The following is a 26,017-nucleotide window of genomic DNA, read 5'->3' on the forward strand; positions in this document are numbered from 1 at the left end:
CCTGTACGATAATTTTGAACAATGTCTAGGAAAGCTATACAAATTCTTTATTTTTTGTTTGATGAATGACCCGTCGGTTAAACCACTCTATAATAAACTCAGCAACAACAAACTAAACTTTATTTTTTGTTCAATCACAAGTAAAATGATTTCATAATTACGATTGTATCGTTTGTTTAGTTTAACTAAGATTCGTTGGTTGGTTTCGCAACAAAAAACTAAAACTAATTTCGGCCTACGTTTTACCAATCAAAGAAAAAGAAAAAACGAAATTTTGAAACCAGCTTAAAGGCTTTACTTTCTGACTACATAAGAACCAACAATGGAGAATTCGGAATAATTAAAAATTATTTCCGAGTGTCTTAATAGAATTCACAAATAAACGAGAAAAAATAGGAAAAATTCCTTTTAATTCTACTTTATTTTGCTACGATTTGTGTCGTAAATTTAGTCGCGATTGAAAAAACACGTGTCCTTTACCTTTAACGATCATTTTGTGCGCCCGAATGAACGGGATTAGTTTTCAAATTTACTAACAACAGTCTGGCAGCTCTTCCTCGTTCGTGAACGGACGCGAAGGGCGATCGTATTTCCGACTTCCAACGAGCGAAGCACGAGCTCTAAACATCGGTACAAAACCAGCTTGCGGCCAAAGTTGGCCATCAGTCGTTTTGCGGCAACCGGCGAGTCTAGTTTCGTGTCTTGTGGCATCGTTTGTTTCCTTCTCTGCTCTATTCTCCTTCGTTCGATCATCTGCGACAGTTGTTTAGTGTTGTTCGCGCAGCATAAGGTGAAGGACAGCTGTTGTGAAACCGGGCAGAAAAGAAGGTCAGCAGATTAGAGGAGGAGTAAAAGGAAATCCAGAGCATCAGCAGCAGCAGCAGCAGTCGCCGCCGCCGACCGAGACAGGAAAACGAGCGAGAGAGAGCGCGCGTGTGTGTTCGGCACGAATTAGATGTGGTCTGGTCTCGTGTTACAGATATAATAAACCTTTGAGTGGATCACTTTTTTCGTTTATTTCGGTTCGATTAGTGACATATGGAAGATCTTCCCTGAAAAGATTTTGGGCAAACTCTGCATTCGGTGAAGATAATCTTTGATACTCTGCGGATGAGCAGATGTTAAAACCAGCATTGTCTAGTACTGTTTCGCCGAAACTAATTGGATTTCGTGAATGATTTAGAGCAGTTAATTTTATAAAGAACACACGGTGCTGTGGGGTGCATGTGAATAGTTAATGTATTGGAAGAAAACTTTAATAGCTCGAGTGGGTGAGGTATAAGGGAGAGCTAGAACATATACAGTTGCGTCATAATTCGTTAAAATTACTGAGCGAAACAGCGGAAGCTCTATAATCAGCTTGTTTTCTTGAGATATTCGCCTCTGGATTAAGAACCGAACCACGGAAGTGTAGCGAGGCGTTGCAAACGAGAGAAAATAACATCTGCTTCGGGGAAGCAAAGAGACAGGAAGCACAAAACCGTACACGCAAAGGTGCACCCGGTTGGTGACGGTAGCAGCAGAATCAGCAGCAACAAACTGGGCTAAGCACACATACACACACCACCGGAAAAGTGGAGAGACAGAAAAACAGCGCGCAGACGTCATACGGTGTCGGTTCCCAAAATCGTGCCGCAGCTCGTACTTTGTTGACCTACTCCGGTGAGCGAGCGTCAGGCGCCGCGTTCGAGGGCACGTGTTCTTTCGTTATCGTTATCGTGATTAATTAGTCGAAGGTAAGTTTCTGAAGAAAAAATGTCAATTGTTAAAACATTAAAAAAACAATTTCTTGAGTGTTAGTAGAACCTCAAATATGATTAAAAAAGAAAAAAATCATAAATTCAGTTGGAGAATTTGTCGAAAAATGTTTCATGCTGATCATCCAGTTTGTTTCTAAACCTGGAAACGTCAAACGTGTAATAAGTTACTTTCTCAAGCGGTCCGTATTATCCATGTTAGTCCTATATCAAGTACTGTCTTTGATCAGTCGCATGCCTCGCATGGATATATACCATTAACATGAGCAACATCATATTTGATCAAGGAACTGCAAATTGCAGCGTACAAATTTGATTGTGGGTAGTCTTTTTTAGTTCATAAATCACACGTTACTGCTTTGATATGCTAACTTTGTTGCATTAATTGGTATGCTGCTGAAGATTTATGAACGACAAACAGACGCGTAATCGTGACGACCATCGAAAGGCGCTTGGTCGCAAGAATCGTGAACTTGCTTTAATACCGACTATGACGCCTTGAAGCTAAGGCGTGGAAACCGCAGCATGGAAGAACGCAATTCTGTCGTCATACCGACGCACTGCAATCGGTCTCACTCCAATTACCTCTGTCTGACGGGCGACCGACGACGGTCGAGCAACCGATCGACCGATTGAATGTGGGGTGGCCTAAAGAAAATGTTCAAATCGTGCTAGCTTTAGCTAGAGAGCTGCACGGAGCAATACCAGTTTTTAGCCTTGTACGGCCATGGACTATGATCAGCCAGCAAATTTGCTGATAATTATGGTAATTATCGAATCGAGGTTACATCCTGAGCTACCTCGGTTAGTTCGGTGGTTAACTAATGTGCTAAGTAAGGGTATAAATTACACCCGCAGAATTAGGTTGTCATCAGTTTGGATTGCAGAATGGTCGAGAAACCGCCGAGCCGAGGCTGGTTGGTTTTGTCGATAAATTTACGCAATGATATTTACTGTGTACTTACTGGTTGCTTATGGTTTAACGATCAGTACCCAAGGAAGTTGGATTAATCAATAAGCCTGGTATGGAACCGTATTGTTAAAGCTGAGCCATAAAGGGCGGCATGCAGCACCATTTTCGTATGGGGTGCTTTGTCATTGAACAGCTGAAGTTCAGCATTGATCAGTAGGATACTTGAGCATCAAAATAAGTAAAAACAACGCGATCACTTTGTCTGGTAGCGGTGCTTCCGTGATATATATTTTTTTTTATTTATTGGTTTATTGATTTATTATTTATTTTAATGATAAGATAAAATTGAAATTATATTATTGGTGTATTATTGAAATAATACACTCAGTTATTATAATGGCTTTTATGATTAAAATTTGGCCAAACAAAAGTGCGTGAGAATCCATTAAATGTTATATTAAAATAATCAAATTATTTTTATTCTCAAAATTCGATTGGTATAAAATACAGAAAAAATGTTGAGCTAAACTTCCGGCTGTCCAAATTCAAATAGATATGTTTTTCATTTAGCTCCTGCCGTCAGATTCTATACAGCCACAGCGTCCACTTTGCTTCGCAGGACGTCAGTTTATCTTAAGTTCATTGGCGAAACTTGTGCTCATTTGTGTGTGGGGGGGGGGCTTTATCCCCAGTATATTTTTGACCGTTTTATTTCGTCGGCACACTAGAATCTCGTTTTACGTCACCTTTTTTAAGGTTCGAAATTTGAATTAACGTCCTCTCGTTTTACGTCCAAAATTTGAATTGACGTCCACTTTTTTACGTCCAAATTTGAATTAACGTCCTCTCATTTTACGTCTAAAAGTTGAATTAACGTTCTCTCGTTTTACGTCCAAAATTTGACCGTCATCAAAAATTATTAGTGGTGTTAGAAAATTCGAAATAACATCTTTTCTTTTTACGTCCAAAATTCGAACCATTGTTTTTACGTTCAAAATTTGAATTAACGTCCTCTTGTTAAACGACCCGTAAAAAAATACGTGCTCCCTAGAGTGAAATTTGAATTAACGTCCTCTCGTTTTACGTCCGTTTGAATTTGAATTAACGTACACTCTTTTTACGACCGATTATTTTTTACGTCCGCCCAATAGTGGAAGTAAAACGAGATTTGAGTGTATATTAAAATTAAAGGCGCGTAAATGCATGGGATGTTATACAAGTCATGCAACTGAAAACTGCGCCCGTTTTTATTACCTATAGTTTCCTAACTTTAAGTTAAAACTTAGTTTAAAAACTAAGTCAATTTCCCTAAGGAGAGAAGGGGGGATGACTAGATTTAAACCACTTCTCACTTCACCTCCAACGGTTTTTTGGGTGTTCGTCAGATTCCATTTGACGATGACCATTTAATTCTCGATTGTGCAGAGCTGTGACATGTTGGGAGGGCTCTTGTCCATAGCCACCACCTGTACCGCACAATTGCCATTTCGAAATCTGTGTTTCTGGTTTAAAAATCTGCGAAAAAATGTTATAGGTACCATCAAAAAAATAAAATCTGTTATTAAGTTTATGTTTCTTAATCATCATCTCACAAAACAAAAATTATAATTTTAATGTGTTTTGGCTTTTCCCTTCTCAAATAAACAAATGAACAAGTAAAGTTTTGAACAATATGATTCGTTCAATGTCATCCATATGCATCGGAAATTTTCATTTGAATGTACAGCAATAGGGGTCAATCCCGGCGTAGTGGCTAGCATTCACGCCTCTCACGCCGAGGACCCGGGCTCAAATCCCAACCCCGCAGAAGGCACGAATGACCTAAGCTGTTAAAATGACTATAATCAAACAAAAAAAATGTACAGCAATATTGGTTTTATGCCGATTATTCATGCTATTTCACATCTAGCAATAAAATTGTTGAATTATTCCTCAACATAGAGCTTATCTGTGATTTTCGAAATTATATGTCATCTGTCATCACAATTTCTTTTCAAAATGACGAAAAAATCAGTGATTTTACACAGAAAAATCTTTCAAAATGGCAACTCCGTCTACTCGTAGTTGAGCTCGATGTTACCCCTCGATAGCTATCGTGCCGTAATGGCAGTGGCAGGATGCCAATTCCAGTCAAAACAGTACGGAATGATCGTGTTGCTTCAGAAAAGACAGCAAACGTTTCACCTGACATTCGTTCACGTAAATTTCCTATTTGACGATCTCGGTTGCAGGATAAAATTGTCGCTTTTCAAACCACAGGTGCAGATACACAGATAGTCTGCCAAACCAGATATTTTTCAATAAACTTTGACAATTTCATACGCTTGAAAATGCTTGCCATTCTTTCTCGTCCAGATGCCGTGTAAAATTCATGCCCAGGAAGCTACCCAGCTAGCACCAACTCGTATATCAATGTACGAAAATTATCATAAATAGCTCCTAACAAACTCGAAATCGTAACTAAAGGTGAATAACGTTGGACCAAGTTGATTTTCTATCGTATATAATGATAATAACTGACATACATATGATTTTCAGCAGAAAATCGTATAGTAGTACGGAGCGACTCGCGCTTAATCGGATATTACCGTATATAAATACTTATATATCGTAACGCTCAAAATTATTCGTAATCACGTATATCGCCTCCAAAATAGTACGGATATGCCAATTTTGCGCATCAAATACGATTTATTAGCATGTATATTTGTACGTAATGCTGATTTTTACCTTTTTTATACATACGAAAATGCTAGCTGGGTGGTTTATAACGTAGGTTTCGATGAAATCGGACTTCGTCAATATCATCATGTATTTTTAAATGAAGGGTAAATGTCAAAATTAAAATAGAAGCATTATTCTGACACACACACCTACAAAATTAGGTGTGTTCAGGTAGTTTCAAATGCACGATTAAAAGAAATGCGTTAATTTTAAGTCGATTTGAATTTTGATCGTAACATACTTTGATTGCAAAAACTTTGAGAAAAATAATTTGTCGATGTTTTCAAGAAACTCGAACTTTTTATATTATTCGGTAAATCTGAAATTTCTTTAGGTACATTTGATTTCGAACATTTAGAAAGATATACAGTAGGATTTCGAATTTGGCATGGTTCGATTTTGGCAACAAAGGTATCCGTTTTTGGCAACACAAAATATTTCTCCTTCAAAAATATGCTTAAATATCAGTCAGTTTCCGCATACATACTTTAAATGATGCAAAAATGATGCCCCCAGTGTGTTCATGGAAAAAAGTTTTCTGTTATAGAATGTTTCGAACAATATTTTTATTGCCGTAGGACTACGGCTTACCGCAGGTTGCCAAAAACTCACTTGCACCGGACGGATAGTTCTTGGCGGACTTTTCAAGCATAAAATGATTACAATTGTTGATTAATAATATTTACTCAATTTCTAACGCATTTACATTCAATTTTTTCATATCGAAAAGGGTTTCGATTTTGGCAACATAGGCGACATGCATTTGTTACCAAATTCGAAATCCAACTGTATAACATGTGCAGATTTACAGCACATTTTGACATCATGAATAATACAATAATTCATAACCTTGTGTTGTCTATGATATGCCAGAATCGCATAATATTATGATTACACTGATTTTTACGCGGTTTTTTTACGCGACTATTTTTACGCGATTTTCGGAATTTACGCGTTTTTTTACGCGCCTATTTTTACGCGAATTTCGGAATTTACGCGGTTTTGTTTTTCGCGAATTTCGGAATTTACGCGGTTTTTTTTCGTGATTTTCGGAATTTACGCGTTTTTTTTACGCTAATTTCTGAATTTACGCGGTTTTTTTACGCGATTTTCGAAATTTACGCGGTTTTTTACGCGATTTTCGGAATTTACGCGGTTTCATTTACGCGGGACGTATCCTTCGCGTAAAAGCGACTTGAGTGTATTATTCATGGAGTATTTTCACCAATAATATCACTAGAATCCTGAAATAATAAGTCATTTTTCTTATTACGAGTTTCCGGGTATGATAAGTTTCCGGATTTCCGCTAGAATGCAGTAAACGAAAAGAGATTTTCCCTAATCACAGCTGCTTTTCTTGCTGGAAATATTGAACTTACTTACTTAGGTGGCTTGCCGTCGTAAGACAAAGCCTGTTGAACAAAGTTTCTCCATGTAACTCGGTTGAGGGCTACCGCTCTCCAATTCCTCCGACACCGAGTACTCTCCGCCAGATCTCGCTCCACCTGGTCTAACCATCTTGCTCGCTGCGCTCCTGGTCGTCTTGTTCCTACCGGATTTGAGGCGAACACCATCTTTGCAGGGTAGTTGTCCGGCATTCTTGCAACATGCCCTGCCCATCGTATCCGTCCAGCTTTAGCCACCTTCTGGATACTGGGTTCGCTATAGAGCTGTGCGAGTTCATGGTTCATCCTCCGCCTTCATACTCCGTTCTCCTGTACGCCGCCGAAGATCGTTCTTAGCACTCGTCGTTCGAAAACTCCGAGCTGCCGCAGCTCCTCCTCGAGCATTGTCCATGTTTCATGCCCGTAGAGAACAACCGGTCTAATAAGCGTCTTGTACAGGGTGCACTTTGTACGGGGACTTAGTCTGCTCGACCGCAATTGCTTGTGGAGCCCATAGTAAGCACGACTTCCGCTGATAATACGCCTCCGAATCCCACGGCTGGTATCATTGTCCGCCGTTACCAGTGAGCTGGAAATATTGAAAGGTTGGCTTATGCAGTATACTCCTGTAACTGTCCTTAACAATTAGTTCGGAAGGTTAACTTAACTCGTTTCGTATTGTGCTAAGACGCTCCAAAAACTTCAGGTACCGCTTCTATGTTTTATCCAATTAATGTTTGGCAACCTTCCCTGCACTATTCACTGGTAAACGATAATCAAGAGTTGTTATTGAGACCTCTCCTGAACTTCATCATCTAACCTCGAACCCAAAAGTTCAACCTCTTCTAACGTGGTCCTAAATTCTGTCTTCACGGAGCGAACCAGTCGTTCTCACATTCCGCTCACATGTGGTGTGTCAGGTGGGCAAACGACCAACGAGTTGTGGTATTCGTAATTGTCGAGGTCAAATGATCATCACCAGGGTCGTAGCGTAAGGTTAGTCAGACTGTCCCCTACCAAGGACACTAGCATCTGGAGGAGGACACTTGAGAAAGGCAGTGACAATAAATGCAGCGAAGTACTGGATACAACGCGCTATTTGAATCATGCATGATTGTGTAACTCGAAATTATGATAAACTTGAAAACTACGCTAGGAAATGAAAACGTTTCGATAGTTGTTGATTGGTTGTCTCGTAAAAATTCATCCCGTTGTCATTGAGCCGATCTCAGCCGGTGTAGCATAAACTTTCTTACAACCTTGACTCAAGATTCCTTTGAAAGACTGAACAATTTCCAGATGTACCACTCGGATAGTAAAGTAAGTGGATAAAGTAATCCACCATTTGGCAACTTTTACCATCACTCAACCAAAATAATCTAGTCGTAGACAGTACGGTACGAAATCAGCGGATTACAGGACGTATAGTCAAGGTAATTCACGTAAAGGCTGGACGAGTGTGACAAGCCTGGATGCAGATAACTAGTGAGGTCATCTGCAGGCCGGTAGTGAAGTTGGCGTCGCTTGACGTTGTTAAAGCAGATAAACCGGAATATTGTAAACTAAATTATTAGTTGGCAGAGCAATGATTTTTTAATGGATTAGTAAGCTATTTAATTTCGAAAATCGGACATTTTGCACTAAACTTAATTCAAAATTCAAACTTTTGGGTTCGTTCGAACTCGATCACCCTTATGGACCGTTTTGCTTTAATCGAACTAATTAATTCTTTCGAAAGTGTGGTAAAAGTTTCACGGTGAGTCATTGCAATCGAACCGTGTTATCCATCCAGTTAAGTGCGCACAGATCAACGTACCCGTCAGTTACGATTCAGCTCGTCGTCGTTTCAGGAAAACCAGCAACGGCTGTTGAAAGATCGTACGCAAATTGGATCTTCCTCTAATTTCGGTCTCATTTGCTACTTTCTCTCCACGTTTCCACGTGCGTTTGCACTCTGTTACGATCCAGATGATTGGATCCTCTATCGACCGCGAACCGAAACGGGAATACGCCTTCGGATGTGGTAGCTTACGAGTAATAGCAAGGTGATAGAATAATTAAGTCATTATCCCCCTATCAGATCGCCTTTTCGCTGGGGAGGCTTTGTGCGGAGTTCCTGGAAGTTAGACAGCTACCAACGAATGCATGCATCGGTCGAAATGATTTGCACATTTCCCGCACCGCGCATCGCGCATCAGTCGAGTCGGTCGCTGCGAAAGCTGGCAGGGATTTCCCGCGTCCGCCGTTCGACACGGGGAAAGGAAAACACCTTTTTGGCGAATCGATGAATATCGTGAAGCGCTGTAAATTTTTAATAATTCCATCCGCTCTTTCTCGGTTGCTACTCACAGAAATCACTCGAATCAAATCAGCCCGGGTACTGTTAGTTGAATCAGAATTTCTTCCCACTCGACGGAGCCCAGAATAGCAAACCGCGATAAACAATGTTGGCATGTTGGTTTCCATCAACATGATGATAAAGATGATGATGATGATGATGATGATGATGGAGCAGCGAGTAGACTAGCGAAAAGTTTTGAACTTGGACGGGTAAAATTTTATCTAGATTGTGGGTGGCAAGACAATGGTCTATTGTTGCCGTAGAACTTTCAACAGCAGCCGCAGCAGCAGCAGCTGCGAGATTCAGGTTGAGAAATGGAAAATAATGAAATAGCCACAAATTAATGAATTATCTACTCCGGAGCGGACTAAGTGGAGTGGCCGAGGTATACAATAGTGGGAAATTCTGCTTTCTGCTTCGTCGGATTTGCCATTGCCATTGGAGCGTGTGATTGATAACGGTTAGGAAAAAGGTAACTGAACCAGTAATCCGTACCTCCGCGCCGCAACGGATGAGTGTAACGTTGTTACACAGTGCGGTTAGCGGCGAATCTTCTTTGCAGAATGAAAATTACTGGTGCTTTGTTACACTTTTGAAATGTTTTCCAGTAAAATATTTAAACCACAAACATTGATGTTTTTGTTTTTCTCCCCTTTTCCGCTGTCTTCTCAAATCAAGAACTAGCATTCCGGGTCAACGAGCTTCTAATAACAGCCAAGAGGTCACCCATCCGTTCGGTATGAGAGGCAATTTCTTTACCAGATAGTCACCTATTTCCCATTGAGCCCCTCTCTATTCAGTTCGGGCGGAAAGAAGCCCCCGAAAACGATTGCACTCTCGGGCGGAAGCCGTAATCCGACATATGGCGTTACGCTTTTCCTGCGCTCCCGCGGTGGTTCGACTGCAGACCTCTCCCCGCCCCGGAACGTTGATTCCCATCTTCGGTTTGAAACTTTTCGGAGCACGCAAGCACTTGCTTCGTCAATGCCCCGTCGTTGCTTTGCTGCGCTCAAAATCCGACGTCGGAGATGGCGTGTATGAGAAAATTGGTTTCTCACAAAACAGCCGCCGGTAATAAAATTTTCTTCAAATCTTGGGAAAATCGTCCCCGGTCGGGGAAGAGTGCGGAACGATCGGAAACAGACCGCTGCGCTGATGGGAAGATGATGGCGATACTGTAATGACGTACGGGAAGCGCTAATTGAGGCAATCTTGCAGTGGCGCGAACAAAATGCAAGAACAACTGCATCCGGGTGTATTGCCGGCCGGTTGGGGATGCTTTATTGTGCATGAACAGAAGCGTATGCTTCCGGTTGGTCATCTTTTAGCGGGAAATCATGTTCCAATTTTAATTTGATAGTTTTTTAAAGTTTGCGGATTATTTGCTTCGATTATTTTTGACTAACTGACCTTCAGAGAAAAGAACTTTTGGTTTTCAACCAGAAATTCACGGATTGAACGAAACATTCCATCTCAAGTAATAACGGACATTTATTGCATTCTTACATCGGTTTTGATGACCAATTTTGATGATAAAAGTCAACAATAAAACTTAAAATATTATTTGGAATTCCAGACAAAACTATATTTAGAAAATCTATCACCGATACTCGAATTTCTGACAAACCCAACTCCGTTTACCGATCGACAGCTTTGAAGCGCATTTTCAGAAGATATGAACGCTGTTGCTTGGCACCGTCCGACAGCCGCGCAAATTGCCGAGTTAGTATTTTTCCTCCTTCTCTGAATGGGGTTTTCTGTTTGTTGATTCATTTCCACAACTCACATCGTCATCCGCTATCCGCCACCGCGAGCGAGCGAGCGGATCCGTTGTGAAAATGGAAATGAAAAAAAAAAACGCATGCCGCGGTCTTCTATAGGCGCGTTCATGTGCGTCCGGGTTTTCCTGTTTCCCGCCAGCGCAGCGGTTCTCTTCCGCTCGGCACGGCAGCGGCCGTCGGCCGCTCTGTATAAGCTAAGCTATGCGCATACCAAAACTAGATGAGATGATCGCTTTTTAGAGCTCTTTTTTGGCGGATGTTGTTTGAAATAGCAGCGAACTGTTGCCTTTGCGATAGAGACGACGACGACGACGACGACGACGACGACGACGACGTCGACAACGGTAGACCAACAATCTGACAGTGTGCGGCGGCGGTCGAGTGGGTATGCTTCTTCCTGCCGCATGTTGCTCACCGCGTCGACAACCGTAGGGCAGTCGACTAATCAACGGTGACTTGCTTTGATTGCGAATTTTTCGCGGATAATGATATTGATGATGATGATGACGACGCGATGACGATGACGGGAAACCAATTTTGCTGCTACTGGGGCGCCTTCGATTTGCTACGCGACAACACAGAAGCGAAATTAAGCGTGAGGAACTGGGCAACCTTACTGCTCAGAGTAGTCGTTGCCATGTTTGATTTATGACATTTCAAAAAGCACATCCAAGCTGATGGGTTGAATATTGGCGCCTTTACCGCATCTGCTGTCGCAATTAAGTTCGATTTCTTTTAAAGCTACACGAAAACTAGGACGGAAATTACCTCTGTTTTAATTAAACCCGTGAGTAATCGAAGCAGCCGAATTTCACAGAAATAGGCGGATGCGGGACGAGTACAGCGAAAATGTTATCTGCTCCAAAATATTGTTAATTCTATTTGTTGTTATTGTGCCGTTCAGCACCTTCACCGTGATAACCGATGCACTGATTCGGTAGGCAAGTGTTGTCATATCCTGCTGTAAACTCTAAATTTAGATTCTGCATTAGTGGGAAGATCCAAAACCGTGCTTATTCCGGTAGGGGAAGACGGGGTAAGACGGCCCCCCTAAGCGAATAAATTGCTAGCATAAAATGTGTACGAAAATTCATATTGTCTTGTTCCACACATGAAAAAGCATTCATTTGTCTACCATTTAAAATTATATAAAGAATTAATTAATTTATTTTTCCGTGATTTTTCATCAATTTTCGAAACGTCTAAAAATTACTCGTTCACAACCAGGCGGGGTAAGACGGACCATGGGGGAGTAAGGCGGATTGTGGCAGATTTGAAGGTTTCTTTGAGTTGTAAACACAATTTCAATATTATTAACTAAGTAAGAACAAGTTCTTAAGGGGTTTTTAGGTACATGCTAAAAGAAGGTATAGTTTAATTTAGACACCCGCTAAAAGAAGGAACTTTACTACTAGTTCAATTTTGAAAATAAGAGTAGACGTTATTTTACTCCACTGGTTTTTATTTACTCTTTTCTTGGCGTTATTTTTGTTGATTTGTCAGCAGGACGTTTACTCTTCGAATACCATTAACTTTAGGTGAAGGTAAAGAAGGCAACGTTAAGTGAATTGGAATCATCGAATTTTGATTCCGTTAGATCCAAATTTACATTGATTATGTTATTCGAATGGCACTTGTTGGCTTCTTTTGACGTGGGAGGCTGTGTGTTAGACAGGATGATCTCAGATTCAGGGATAATTTTTATTACAGGTGTACTCTATTTCGAAAAAGACACTGATGAAGCCTGCAAGTCGTAAACGAAATGCATATCTGTCAGAATAATAAAATAGTTAGTCAAATTTAACAGGAAAAAGGTTTGTTTTTTTATTCAATATTTCTAAAATCTATTAAGACACTAAACAGAAGAACTTCAGGCAATTATGAGCACTATGACGTATGGCCCTTTTACCCCGTGAAAAATGGCCCGTCTTACCCCTAGCCTAACAATTTACATTATTTTGCTTTTATCTCTCAATCCGTACTATTTTATATACATTTTCCGCCACACGCAGAACAAGAATTGCCCAATTAAAGTCAGTGGTAAGAGAATCGTCAAAATACTTAGCTTTTTTTACTGAAAAACCTTAAATTTGTTGCTGCTGAAATTATATCGCATGACGACACTGCGAACGAAAAGTTTGTTTTGATTCTAGTTTTGACGTTGGATACGGCCGAGTGCCACAGGTTGTCTTGAAAGTGTTTAGATAGGCTAATAAACAAAACATACTGGGGCATTTGTAGAAAATTAAAGGATTTCTTGACGAAATCGATGTGGTCCCTCTTACCCCGCCGGGCCTTCTTACCCCTTGTTCCCCTACTACCGTCTTATCTGTCTGACCATGACTTGCTCAGGTGCTATTTTGGTTTATCGCGCAACAAGCAAGCAAGCGGAAGTGCCTCAAAGCAAACCGGTAAATGATAGCGTATTGCAAGCTGATAACAAGGTTTACACTGTGTACTTGACAAACAACTCGTAGTTTCGATTTGATTTCTGCTGTATTTTTTCATTATGGTGCTTATGTGAGCAAAAGCGTAAATCAAAAAATTAAGTTTTTATTTGAATTATTTTTATACGCCAGCTTCTACGATGTACCTTTTGGTTTACCTGCTAAAAACTGGATGGACCGCACGGAACTGCTAAGAGCTGGTCAAGATCCTTGGTGCCAGCGACCGCCCGACGTCACCTGCAAATACAACACATCATGCGACAACCTAGCAAAGAAGCATTAGATTCAACTCAATTGAGTTCGATTCGGCTCCAACCAGTGTTTTAATGCAGCAGGTTTCAATTGATCATGGCGGCAACTTTTACTTTTTTTCATCAAGTATTTTTGTTGCTAGCATTTTTTAATGAAAATAAATTGAATAATATTTCCTTCAATACAACACAAGATCACCGTCGTTTGAGACAATCAACAGCTTTAATTGAAGTTTGCTTGAATGACTCTGCTCAATAGATGAAATAAATCGCGTGATGTTTGAAACCAACGTAAAAAGAACTCAGTTTTAGTATGATATTTTAGTTTTCAGTTATTCAAACTAAGAATACTATACACTGTCCGGTCCCGGTCGCGATTTAGCAACTGTGTTATTGTTTGAAATTATCGCACAAAATGGGCTAAAGGGTCTCGAAATTTCATAAAATTTTGTGCTTGAGCATAATGGATGGACTTATAAACGGAAATAACTTTAAAAAGCTCGCGACTCCTGATTTTCCCAGAAAACTCTAAAGAAAATTTTCTGATGTTCTCGATTATCGCTATCGCAATAGATACTTTTTTTATGAAAATTCAAGAAAATGTTCACTGCCTTCCAGGAAAAAAGTCAGTCGGAAACAGTTTTCACAAAATTTTCTACGACGGTAAAAAGCAATCAAAAGGGTTGAAAACAAACTTTTCAACATATTTTTCGTTCTTCACCAATTCTACGACGATTGGTTCAAGAGTTATTACTTTTCGAAATAAGCGATGTCCGAGAAAATTGGAAGATACCTTTTGGAGTTTCTTGGGAAAATATGAGATTTCGCAGATTTTGATACTAACTTCATAAAGATTAGACCAGAGGAAGTGGATGAAAATATTATCCACCTGTATACTTTCGCGACTCGCAGAATAATCTCTATGCAAACAGACGCCACTCCTGTGAAATAAAGTTTTAAAACTTCATGTAACTTTTTCTCGAAAACTAAGCAACGTTAATTTGGTGGTAAAGCTTTGGGAAGCATTTTTATAAACACTGAATATGTATTGTTGGCTAAGGTACGCCACCATGAGACTTTGGATTTGTCTGTTCTATGCTGTCCCTGCTGATTACAGTCGAGTGTCTTCCTGCAGATTTCGTTCGCTCCTCTCCTCACAGATATGTCCCATCCACCTTAACCTACTTACTTACTTACTTATGTGTCCATATCTGCCGATCCGGCAGAATAAAGGGATGAAATCAGAGATCTCCACTGCTGACGATAACCCGCCATGGCTTTTACCTGTCGGCAGGACAGGTTCTCGTCTACAGCCCGGATTTCGTTCGCTAAGCTCCGTCGCCATGAGCCTCTGGGTCTGCCTCTTCTACGCTGTCGTGCTTGTGGATTCCAGTCGAGTGCTTCTCTGCAAACCTCGTTCGCTCCTTTCCTCAAGGTGTGTCCGATCCACTTCCACCTACGTTCACGAATTTTTATGGCTATCGGCCGTTGATGACACCGACGATGGAGTTCCTCATTGGATATCCAGTTATCAGGTCACCAGGCACGAATGATGTATCGCAGGCCCCGGGTAATGAATACCTGCAGTTTTTGCGTTGTCTACGCTGAGACGCACCACGTTTCGCAGGCATACAGCAGTACGGATTTAACGTTTGAATTAAATATTCGGGTTTTCGTACGTAGAGTGATTTGGTTTGAGCGCCAAATGTTTCGCAGACCTGCAAAGGCACCACTGGCCTTCCTGATCCGTGTGGCTATATCAGTCTTGGTACCACCATCGGGCGTTGTTTGGCTACCAAGATATTGAAAGGCGTCTACCTGCTCAACTTGTTGTCCCGCTACTGTGAAGTTGGGGGAATTGTCAGTGTTCACTACCATAGACTTAGTTTTCGCTACATTGACTGTGAGACCTGCTGCCAGGGAGCTCTCGGAGAGGTCATCCAACTTGCTCTGCATGTCGTTTCGGCGGCGCTGTGCGAGCAAGACAATGTCGTCGGCTAGGTCGAGGTCATTTAGCTGCTCCATCATTAGAGGATTCCAAGGCAATCCTCCATTTGGTCTACTGTCAATTGCTCCATCTAATATCTCATCCATAACGATGAGAAACAGAAGCGGTGATAAAATACAGCCCTGTCTCACGCCAGCAGTAACCCTTATGGGGTCGGACAAGACGCCATCGTGCAAAACCTTGCACGGGAACGCCTCGTACTGAGCCTCAATGAGATGGAGTGGCTTATCTGGAACTCCTCTACGCCTAAGTGTGCCCCAAATGTTTTCGTGGTTGAGTCGGTCAAACGCCTTTTCGAAGTGAACGAACACCAGCAGAAGAGAGTCCTGATCTGCTCCAATATAATGCGGAGCGTTGTGATATGGTCTACACAAGATCGGCCAGCACGGAATCCAGTTTGCTGCCACCGGAGAGTAGCGTCGATCTTCTCCTGGAACCGGTTGAGGATTACCTTACATAGTACTTTGAGAGTAATACAGAGCAACGTGATGCCACGCCAGTTACCGCATTCACTTAGAACTCCTTTCTTAGGGATTTTGGCCAATATGCCCTGCATCCAGTCCGAGTATACCCCATTAGGCATACGGACGATAGGCATACGGACGCTAGGCATACGGACGATAAGCATAATAGGTGTTAGGCATAAGTACGTTAGGCATAATGGACTATAGGCATAATGGACGTTAGGCATAATGGACGATAGTCATAATGGATGCTAGGCATAATGAACGGTAGGCATAATGGACGATAGGCATAATGAACAATGTTTTTGTTTATAGGATACGAGACCACTGCACTTAGATCTATAGTGGTAGATCTACACGGGTGATAGGGAATGGACGTGCGGAAGGCATAACGGACGTTTGGCAATTTGCCGTTAGTTTGTAAAAGATCTAACCAACCCAGCTTAAAAGTGCATTGCATATGATATGAGTCAGATTACATACAAGTGACTGAAACACAAAAGAATTGAACATTCATGTTAAGTCTGCTAATGGTAAGAATCTGACCTTCAAGAAAGGTTGTCAGATGTAGAAACTTAATGCCACATGCAGAAACCTATTTATGAAACTGTAGGAAACCTGTAGGGTACATCCTAGTTTTATATTCTCATTCGAATGCTCCTAATCCAAGTGACTTCCACTTCTTCCTGCAATAGGCAGCAATTATCTAAATATATAATGATATATCAATTGAGCTAACTCAACCGGCTAACTACTTAATAAATAGGTTTACTTGTTCGTGCAAAATACATGATAAAATAGCATAGTGGCTAGTGGCCGGCGCTTCGACGCTGAATCATCGAGGAAATTTTTGCTACTCACACGGTAAATAGGTCTCGCACCTTAACCCATTTCCTCCCAGCCTCGCGAAAACGCAACGCACCCTTCTCTCGATTTTAGAGAAGGCTAGGTTTGAGATACCAAATTGGACCGTAAAAACAAAGAAAGATCGGGAACAAATCTAATCGACCTGTTTTTGCTTAAAGCTTAGATGTTACATATAACAAAATTACAGCCATGTAAACATAAAAGGTCTTGCTAATTTTCATTCAGCTCAAACTAGTAACTTTACTTTCTGATGGCAAAGGCGAAACCGGTGAAAGCGGGAACGTCAATGAGTACTGTCAGTACTGTCTGGATTCGAATATAATGTTCTAATCTCTCCGGAATGATAAAGCTACGTAAAAACTGCATACCATCCAGCCACCCCCTGCAAATCCATACGTTTGCATTTTTTCGGCGTACCGTTGCGAGACATAGGGACAAAATTAAAAATACATCTCTGCGGGTTTTTTAGTTGATCCAAAACACAACTTTCCTGAAAGTTTCAGCTTTTTATTTCTGCTGGAAAATGTGTGGGGCTTAATGGATTAAAATGAACGTAACTCATTTGCGCTTAAGAGAGAGAAACTGTTTGTATTACAAATAAGGCTGATACAAATTTGAAAAAAAATTTTTTGTCACCCCCCCTTCAAAAATTTTTGAAATGTGAAGGGGCAAAAAAATACAGTGTTATATTATTATGTTGCATTCTTTAGTGAAAAGCAGATTTTTTACAGTTCAACGAGTTTACATCTATAAATTAGCCAATATGTGCAAAGTTAAAGCAATTATCCCGTTAGCATCGATCAACTTTCTTTCACCAACTAACCTTTATGGTTCTTATTGCAAGTCACAGGCGACTATTTTGCGTTCGTTCGTTCGTTCCATTTTAATTCAACTTGTTTTAAAAGAACCGAATTAGATTGAGGCAAAAATCAGTCAAATAATATGAGTGATTTCTGTACCGCTGTTGACGGAGAAATTCCGAATTGCAGTTGGAATCATAGGTACTAGATAAGATAGAAACATGACAAATTAGACACTCCGGAATATCAGCTATTGGTGCTTGAGGAGCTCCAAATTGGTCATTTTATTCAGTAAAGTGTCCAAGTACGTACCCTAATTTTTTATGTTAGGAATGTAAAACACAGAGATACGGTTCTTTACCATGAATTCGATGCATACAGGAAGCATGTGACTGAACTGTTCGAAACTTGAAATTTACGTAACAGTTTGCATCCTTAATATACAAAGGTGAACACGTTATTGTTGGAGAACAAGCATCAACAGAGGAATGACTAGGGACCTAAACTACCATTTTCACACTATGATCAAACTGGTTCATTTCTACCAGGATCCTTGCTTTATGTGCTTGGATCGAAAAATATCGAAGTTTGGTTTGGTTTGAACTAAAATTTAAGTACTGTACAAAATATCTGTATTAAATTTTTAATAATATGGAAAAATATGCGCTGGTTTCTTCAATTTTGTTTAGTTATTGAAGGTTTGATGTTATTGTTTTTTTCTTGCCCCCCCTTCAACAATATTTTGAGACCAGGACATAAACTTTTGTTCAAACTTGCATAAGCATAATTATCAAAATAAAACATAACGAACAGAAAATGTTTGTTTTGTTGTTCTTAGACTAAGGTGCCAGTGTTTTACGAAATGCTATTTCTCCTTCATTTGATATTTCTCTAAATAAAAGCTTGCGACGAGATTTAGTCAAGTAGAGGCTTGACCTTTCGTGTTTCGACCTTTTATGATTCAGTCAAATAAGGGTTTGACCCTTCATGATAAATACAGTACAAATATAGTTTCGGCCTACGGTGGCAGTTGTTGAAATTCGGCCATTTGAATTTCGGTTATTTGTTATTGGACCATTCGATACCAACTCGGTGAGTCGATGCGAGGGGTAGGGAAAGCTAACAAAAATCGAAAGACCTACGAAAGCGAATAAATCTAGACCTAGTCCATTATGCCTATCGTCCATTATGCCTATCATCCATTATGCCTATCGTCCGTTATGCCTAACGTCCGTATGCCTATCGTCCGTATGCCTAACGTCGCGCACCTCTCTCAGCTAGTGATTTAACCAGTGGTTTCCAGGTTTAGGCATGGTACGAGCCAATTTTGATTTTACGCCCTTACCTTTGCAAAAGATGTAGCCACCGTACGTCAAAAAATTATGCCTTCACTATAGTCATGATCACTAAACTACTTTGAATATTATCTAAGATTTTAAATAGTATACCTTTTTGTGGGCGAAAGCCATTTTTTTGTAGGATCAATCGCCAAAAAGTTATGAAGAATATATGTCGTGTGTCGAGAGCGACGTGATGGGGAAACGGCCGGATAAATGCCATCATGCATGCTTCATGTACTCATGTACTCGCACGAAATTGTCAAACACACACATGAGGTGTTGCCGGCAACAAATCTGCACTAGTAAACACGATCTCGCCGACCACGTCGCTTACCACCTTAAAGAGAGTTTATTACCCGAGTTTATAGTTATATGAAACGCATAAATTTGTCCCAGACTTCCGGAGTATTCTGCCGAGACATAGATGGGTATCTAGTCCTATGTGAGCAATTTTGAACCTGACGAATTGATATGGTTTGGCAGGGTCAACATCACTCTAAAATGAATCTATTAATAGTGAGTTACAGTTTTAATTTAGAAAATATTTTCTTACGAGATGTGTTTTATAGTTTCAAGATAATGTGTATGTTACCAAGCATTGTTTTAAGACATATCGAATTTCAAGTCTCGTTTTGAAAGTTTTATCGGAAAATAGATCCCCATCACAGTTTTGCATCACAGAGATAAACCACGTGAAAAGCACGAACTACTCTGGTTTGCAAACGTACGAAGGATCACCGCCAAGCGCCAACCATTGCGGTGCGGTGCCCGCACACGCCATCACTCATACCCGGCAATTCACTCACCACAAGCCACATCACACACGTATAATTCAATAACCAACCTCCTCCCTTTTCGCAGGCATCCTGCATCCACATTCGGTTTGCGCTCGTTGTTTGAGCTCAATTGTTCTCGTCTGTGGCTGTGCTGCGGCACGCTACTGTATATCTATTTGCATATCCGCGACGCTGTCTGGTAGAACCGGAAACACAAGTGGCGCGATTCTTACCCCACGCAAACAAACATTTTGTGAAGCCACATCGTACCGCACAGTGACCCCATGCCCTCTGCAAGCTCTGTCACTTCAAAGTGTTTCTTTTCGATTGTTGCTTCGAATCCGATCCGGACAAACCGCGCGCATCCGTTCGGAGATGGGGAATACAGCCGCATGTAAGCTAATAAAATTAAGCAATTAGGGAAACAGGAAATCTAATTTAAATCCGGAACGGATCAACCGTATAAACAAAAAACACGAACCGATAATATGTAGGGATATTAATAATTCCCTTCGGCGTTTATACGATCCGAACTCGAGAAATGTGTATCATTCTCGATCTCGGCCTCCGGCGGACATCGATCTGGCGCAACGGCAAAGCAAGTAAAGTAGGTAATGCAAGAGTGGAAACAGATCTTATCCTACGTGTATGGTAAAGCAGACAGTGTGGCATAGCAAGTGAGGCAAAACGTTGCATCCGATTTTATCTGTCTACTGTCTCGTCGTCGCTCGTTAGTCCAGAACAGACAGATGATCACCTTTAATAGTACTGCTGCAGTTAATTTATATGCGGTATTTTAATAGATTTCCTTCTTGGTTGGTATGGCGCGGGGCACCCCGGACTGAACACGATGACACACAGAAACTGTTGCTAACTCACTTAATTCGGAAACCGCTTGCGACAAGATCGCTTTGATTCATTGAACTCGAATAATCTAGCCGTCGTCGTCGTCGGAGCAATAGCGCACTTCCTTCGATTAAGAAATTAGCTTCTACGTAGGTATTTTGAAGCGGAAGGCAGAAGAATGTCTCACTCTGTTGTAATCAGTCCCTTTCCGGTACGTCTCCAACCAAATAGTTTTGACGTTCCTCCGCGACGGGTAGCATATTCTTCCAGGAAAATAATTAAAGCTCCAATAAATTGGAAAATAAACACGCCAGCACAAAGCCCTACTGGACTTCCTTATTAACTACTGTATTACCGGCTGCTAACCGGCATTGAGCTTTTCTTTACCATTTCCTTTGACCGAACTAACGCGTCGTCATGACGGTCTTCTTTCCTGCACGCTCCATGTGGTCGCCGTACGTTTGTTCTTCTTCTCTTCCTCCGTCTAGCATTCCGTATCATCAGCAGCAGCAGGTCAGGCAGGCAGGACTGATTTGACGGGATGTGTGCCATTGTATACAACCGTAGGTACAACTCTGCTTCCATTATTATGGTCGATTATAACACACCGCCGAGCGGCGGACGTCATTACAAAACAACGCAACAACCCAACGGTGGGATTCTTTGCACTTGCACGCTCAGTACCAATCCGGACCTTCCGGTGGCAGCGGTGGTGCTGGTGGTACATAGATATTGTTGTTTATCCAATCGCCTATCGTCACGGTTCGGATTAGTCAACAGTTTCGGTTTTGGTCGCATGTATTATGGAGCAAAGTATCACACACTTGGAAACAACATGCTGCCCTTTCCGTACGAAGATTGCTTCCGTTCGGTCAGTTCGGTGGTGTTTGATTAGATAGTGATCGGTAAGGTTACCAACGTGTACCGGAAAAGAGGCATTCGTTCAAGCGGTTACAGTCGCTTACTGCAATTCAGACAGATAAGGTTGACGCATTCTGATATTCATATGGAGGATTTGCAATCGAAAGTTTCTATTTTAGAATACTTCGCGTGAGTTATTCCTGTGTGCAACTTATGAGTGGCAGTTTGCAACTGCTCTTGTTGAAAAGTATAGACTACACCTTTCAACTGAGATCAATTTATTTGGTCTTTAGTATTTGTATGTGGTCTTCGAATTCCATCTCACTCCGATGGAAGATTAGTCTGAAAGAAAAATGCTCCCCCAATCAACAGTGCATCCTCTTCGACGTTGGCGTGACTTGTTTATTTTAACATCTGGGTCTTTGAACTATTCATATACGTAGTACCTTCGAGCATCTGGAGTTTCAAGGGATATTTTTTCATGCGTTGTTCAATGTAATTCATTCAATGCGATCACGATTTTAAAGTGACTTAACTTACGCGTTTCAATTACACTCTTTCTAGTTACACGCTTTCATTCCATCGGTTAAATCCAGTATTAAGGAGTTCCATTTGTCACTTGGCACCTGATAGTGAGCTTATTTGTTTATTTTGTATATTCATCTGGAATGTTGGGCATGAGGGGCACAAAGGGGCATACAAATTAGTAATGGCCCCAGGTTATTCCCTTGAGGTACGCTCGAGCAGTTTGTGAAGCATTGTGATTCATGACTTCCTATTTTTACAAATAGAGTTCGGCCAATATGATATAATTTGATCCATTCTATAGCATTGGGAGAGCCCTTGAGGCGTCCAATATTAACCAATAAGATAGAGTGATCAACGCGATCAAATGCGGCCTTAATGTTTGTATACACGGTATCGATATGGGCTCCTCCTTCTATACCCCTAATGTAATGCGAAGTAAACTGTGCTAAGTTTGTTATCGTTGACCTGCCTAGGAAAAAACCATGTTGATATGTTGAAATGAATGTTGTGGCCTCTCGTAATAGTATACCACCAAGTAAGATTTCAAACAGCTTGGAACTTACGCAGTGGGACGTTATTCCAGGATAGTTTGCTACGTTTTATTGCTACGTTTGCTTCCCAGTTGGACGCGAGATACGGCGCTGATCTAATAAGTCCGTCATCGTATGTTCGAATCTCGGCTGGGAGAGGCTGTTCGAGTCAATAGGATCGTAGCACTGACCCTGCAATTGATCTGTACTCTAACAGCTTGCTGCGAAGCCTGTCGTAAAAAACCAGAAGGTCAAGTTTTGATAACGAAATGTAGCACCTAGGCTTTGCTTTTCAGCGTTTTGTTTATCGTCTTTTTTTAAAGATGGGAAGCATGATCGACTATTTCTAACGCGTTGAAAATATCGCCTGACGCTGATTGAAAATTAATTTAAGTGAAGTATACTAGGCATTATGTGTCGCGCAAGACACCAACGGGCTCAATGTTAGAGGAGCCATGATGACAAAATGACGAGATGAGTGGGAGTGGGGAGCCGCAAGCGTCAAGAATTGGCGGAATTCGAAGGAGACGAGAACCAGGGGACCACAACCAAGAAGCAGGAATTGAATGCCAATGACGATGACTTGAAACGAGGAAGGACGACCTCAACTACACGGAATCTGTACTGTACTATTGATCTAGAAAGAACGATGCCACAAAGCATAGATATAGAGCTTCAAGTTTTATAAAGGCGCACTGTCACGGAAGTCCACAAAAAATGACAACGCTCCAGCACCCGAAAACAACGTATTATTTAATTATGAAACCACAGAGGCGCACGGTCGACAAAAAGTCAAAACAGAAGACTGCGCCATTATCAGTGTTGCGAAGCCTTCGTGTGGTCTAATTTTCTCACACACGCGTACTCATTCTAACGAACACGTAGGCATAAGGATAAGCATCCCTTTAAAACTCTCGCTTTCATTTCTTCATGCACTGCAACGAGTTTTTGCGAGTGTTTGTTTAACTAACAGCTACAGTCATCGCCAGATTTGCTGATACCAATTACTTGCAACGACTCGTACTCTCGCCCGTGAGTAGAATCGAGGGCGAAGATGAAGAAGAAGAAAAAGTAATGCAAAATTTGTACCCCAGTGCGTCACCAGCCTCAGGAGCAGCTGATTCGCCATGAGTTTTTTGACTCGGGAATAAGAGGATGTGCGTGCGCGAGTGTGTAGGTAGCAGAATGTCGGCACACAGCATCGGCGGCTGTTTCTTTTACGCCTGCGTGTGTGGCGCGAGCGTTTAATGCTATGTTTCTCATACTCTTTCGCGTGTGAGTAGGCATGGTTGACTTCTCGCTCGATTCGCAACATTGGCCTTTATTGCCAAATCATCTCAAGCGGAAACCATGATGATAATGACTCCACTGGTCACGCTTAATAAGACCAGGGGAGTCCGTCAGAAATGCAACATTGTCCAATCAGCTATTTGGACAGTAAAATGAAAAAATGACCGGGGACACGGGGCCCAAATTGAAAAGACGACGATTTTTACGATAACCAAAACTGAAGTTGGAAGCCGATGCCGAAACGCGAAACCAGTAAGCTGCGACCACGATACACACGAAGAGAAGCTGAGTTATTACGGTGTTAGATGACGATTCCAAGAAGCTGCCAAAATGACACAATCACCCTTATTCTGCGAGTTACGTGACTCAATACGACAATTGTCACTCGCCACGGCAACAAAAGAAATTGTTGCCATGGCCATAATAGCCATAGAAACTTTTATGAAAATGGAAAAGAATGTATATCGCTTTACAAGAAAGAAACTTTATAAACATAAATTAGGTGCCACCTGCTCGCAATTGAATGTCTCCAACGTTCGTTCCTTCACTTTGAATTGCACACCAAGTGCACTACCCACCAGTTGCACCAGCATCTCGTTCAGTGGTGCTCAACAGCTCATAGGAGGGGGGGATGTAGCACCCTGCCCGCTACTCGTCCCAAACTTAGATCTTGCCTGGATTCCGGATGCTGAAATAATCCCGGATGAGTCAGGCCAGGGTAAAATTAAAGTAAGCCGTGTTGATTCGCAAAAAGTAGAACGATTCATATCGGTATAAAATAATATTCCATAAGAATGCGGAATTAAGGCCGCATAGAATGCAGACAAACGGCGAAAATAATTTACATTTCCCAGAACGTCGAACGACTTAGCGTTCGTATTTCTGATCAACATAAGCCATCAGAATGCTGATTGAGCGTACCTTTGTGGCTGACGAAATTTGGATACGGTCTTACGAAATCGCAACCATAAGTCGCTGGGAATTGGGAATTGGGATTCCTCGGTTTACTCAAATTATTTATCAGGGTTCTCCTTGCTCGCCAATTCGAGCGACCGGATGAATGCCTGAGTGAATGTGAAGGGCGACGGCACTCACCTGCGAAGGGCGTGATAGAATAGGACGACATAAATGTCGTAGGGAATAACTCTAGTGTCTTCCCTTCTTAGAATTAAACTAACAAAACTAGGGTAACCAACGTATTTTGGACCCCTTCAGAAGCTGTACATAACTTGGATACTTACAGCAAAATCGAGTGGAAGTGTTCAAATTTATGCTCTGGACGGGGTCCAAAATAGGTTGGTTACCCTAATTGTAACGAAAGTATACCTAGCTTTTTAACTTTGACAACCGGGCGGTTCTGGTCGGTGGGGCAGTTTTAAACCGTGTGTTTCATTCTCGTTTTTGGGGTATTGGTTTGGAGGGGGCGCTTAAGGCCCCTTCACTTGGTCCTATGGATGTTGAAAGTTTGAAATTTGAGTCTTCGTCCGAAAAACTGGCATTTCCAATTTTAAACACGTTGTTGAGAAGTTCGCGGATGGCTTACTCGATTTGAGTTATATTAGCTGTCACAGTTGTCGAATACACTCGACAGGTGCTTAGCTTGCCTTAGCAAATAGGTTGATACAGATACCACTTGATGTATTTGACGATAAACGGGGAGAAGCCCGTTCTGTTTGCGCTTCGCATTTATAAAAAAATTAGAAGCGTTTCGGACTCCCCGTCAAATCAGATAGAGTACCATTAAGTCAGATTGAGATTGAGATATCTGAAGTAGAGAAATCGATTATAATAGTGATCTATTGTTTATACTGGCAAGAACGAACTCCCGTTTGGTTAGGGCACTGCGTCGATTAGTGTAATTGCGAAATGACGCTGCTCTCGGTCTCTTTAATTCCCGCAAATGACTATTAAACCAAGGAGGTTTCAGCCGGGGCAAGATAAAGAAACAAAGCTCGAGACTATATCCTCAAAATCTACCTGGTGAGGACATGTGAGGGTAAAAGCGGCGGATGTTGCGCATCGATATAAAGAAGTGGTTTGAGTGTTTCATAGCAGTTACAGTACGGCGAGCCTTCTGCATTTACAAACACAAGATTAAGTGTTCGATC

At 41.4% G+C, this 26,017-nt stretch overlaps 1 protein-coding gene across 1 annotated transcript in view; it reads left to right on the plus strand.

The window, feature by feature from the left end:
* The first annotated feature begins 701 nt into the window (after positions 1–701).
* LOC128737391 (uncharacterized) overlaps positions 702–26,017 on the plus strand; it is a 29,232-nt gene continuing 3,916 nt past the window's right edge. The window contains exon 1 of the mRNA XM_053832017.1: positions 702–1,736. The gene's annotated coding sequence lies outside the window, so the exon portion shown is untranslated. The remainder of the gene's footprint in view (positions 1,737–26,017) is intronic.

The sequence above is a fragment of the Sabethes cyaneus genome, chromosome 2 (genome assembly GCF_943734655.1).
Source record: "Sabethes cyaneus chromosome 2, idSabCyanKW18_F2, whole genome shotgun sequence".
Taxonomy (NCBI): Eukaryota; Metazoa; Arthropoda; class Insecta; order Diptera; family Culicidae; genus Sabethes; species Sabethes cyaneus.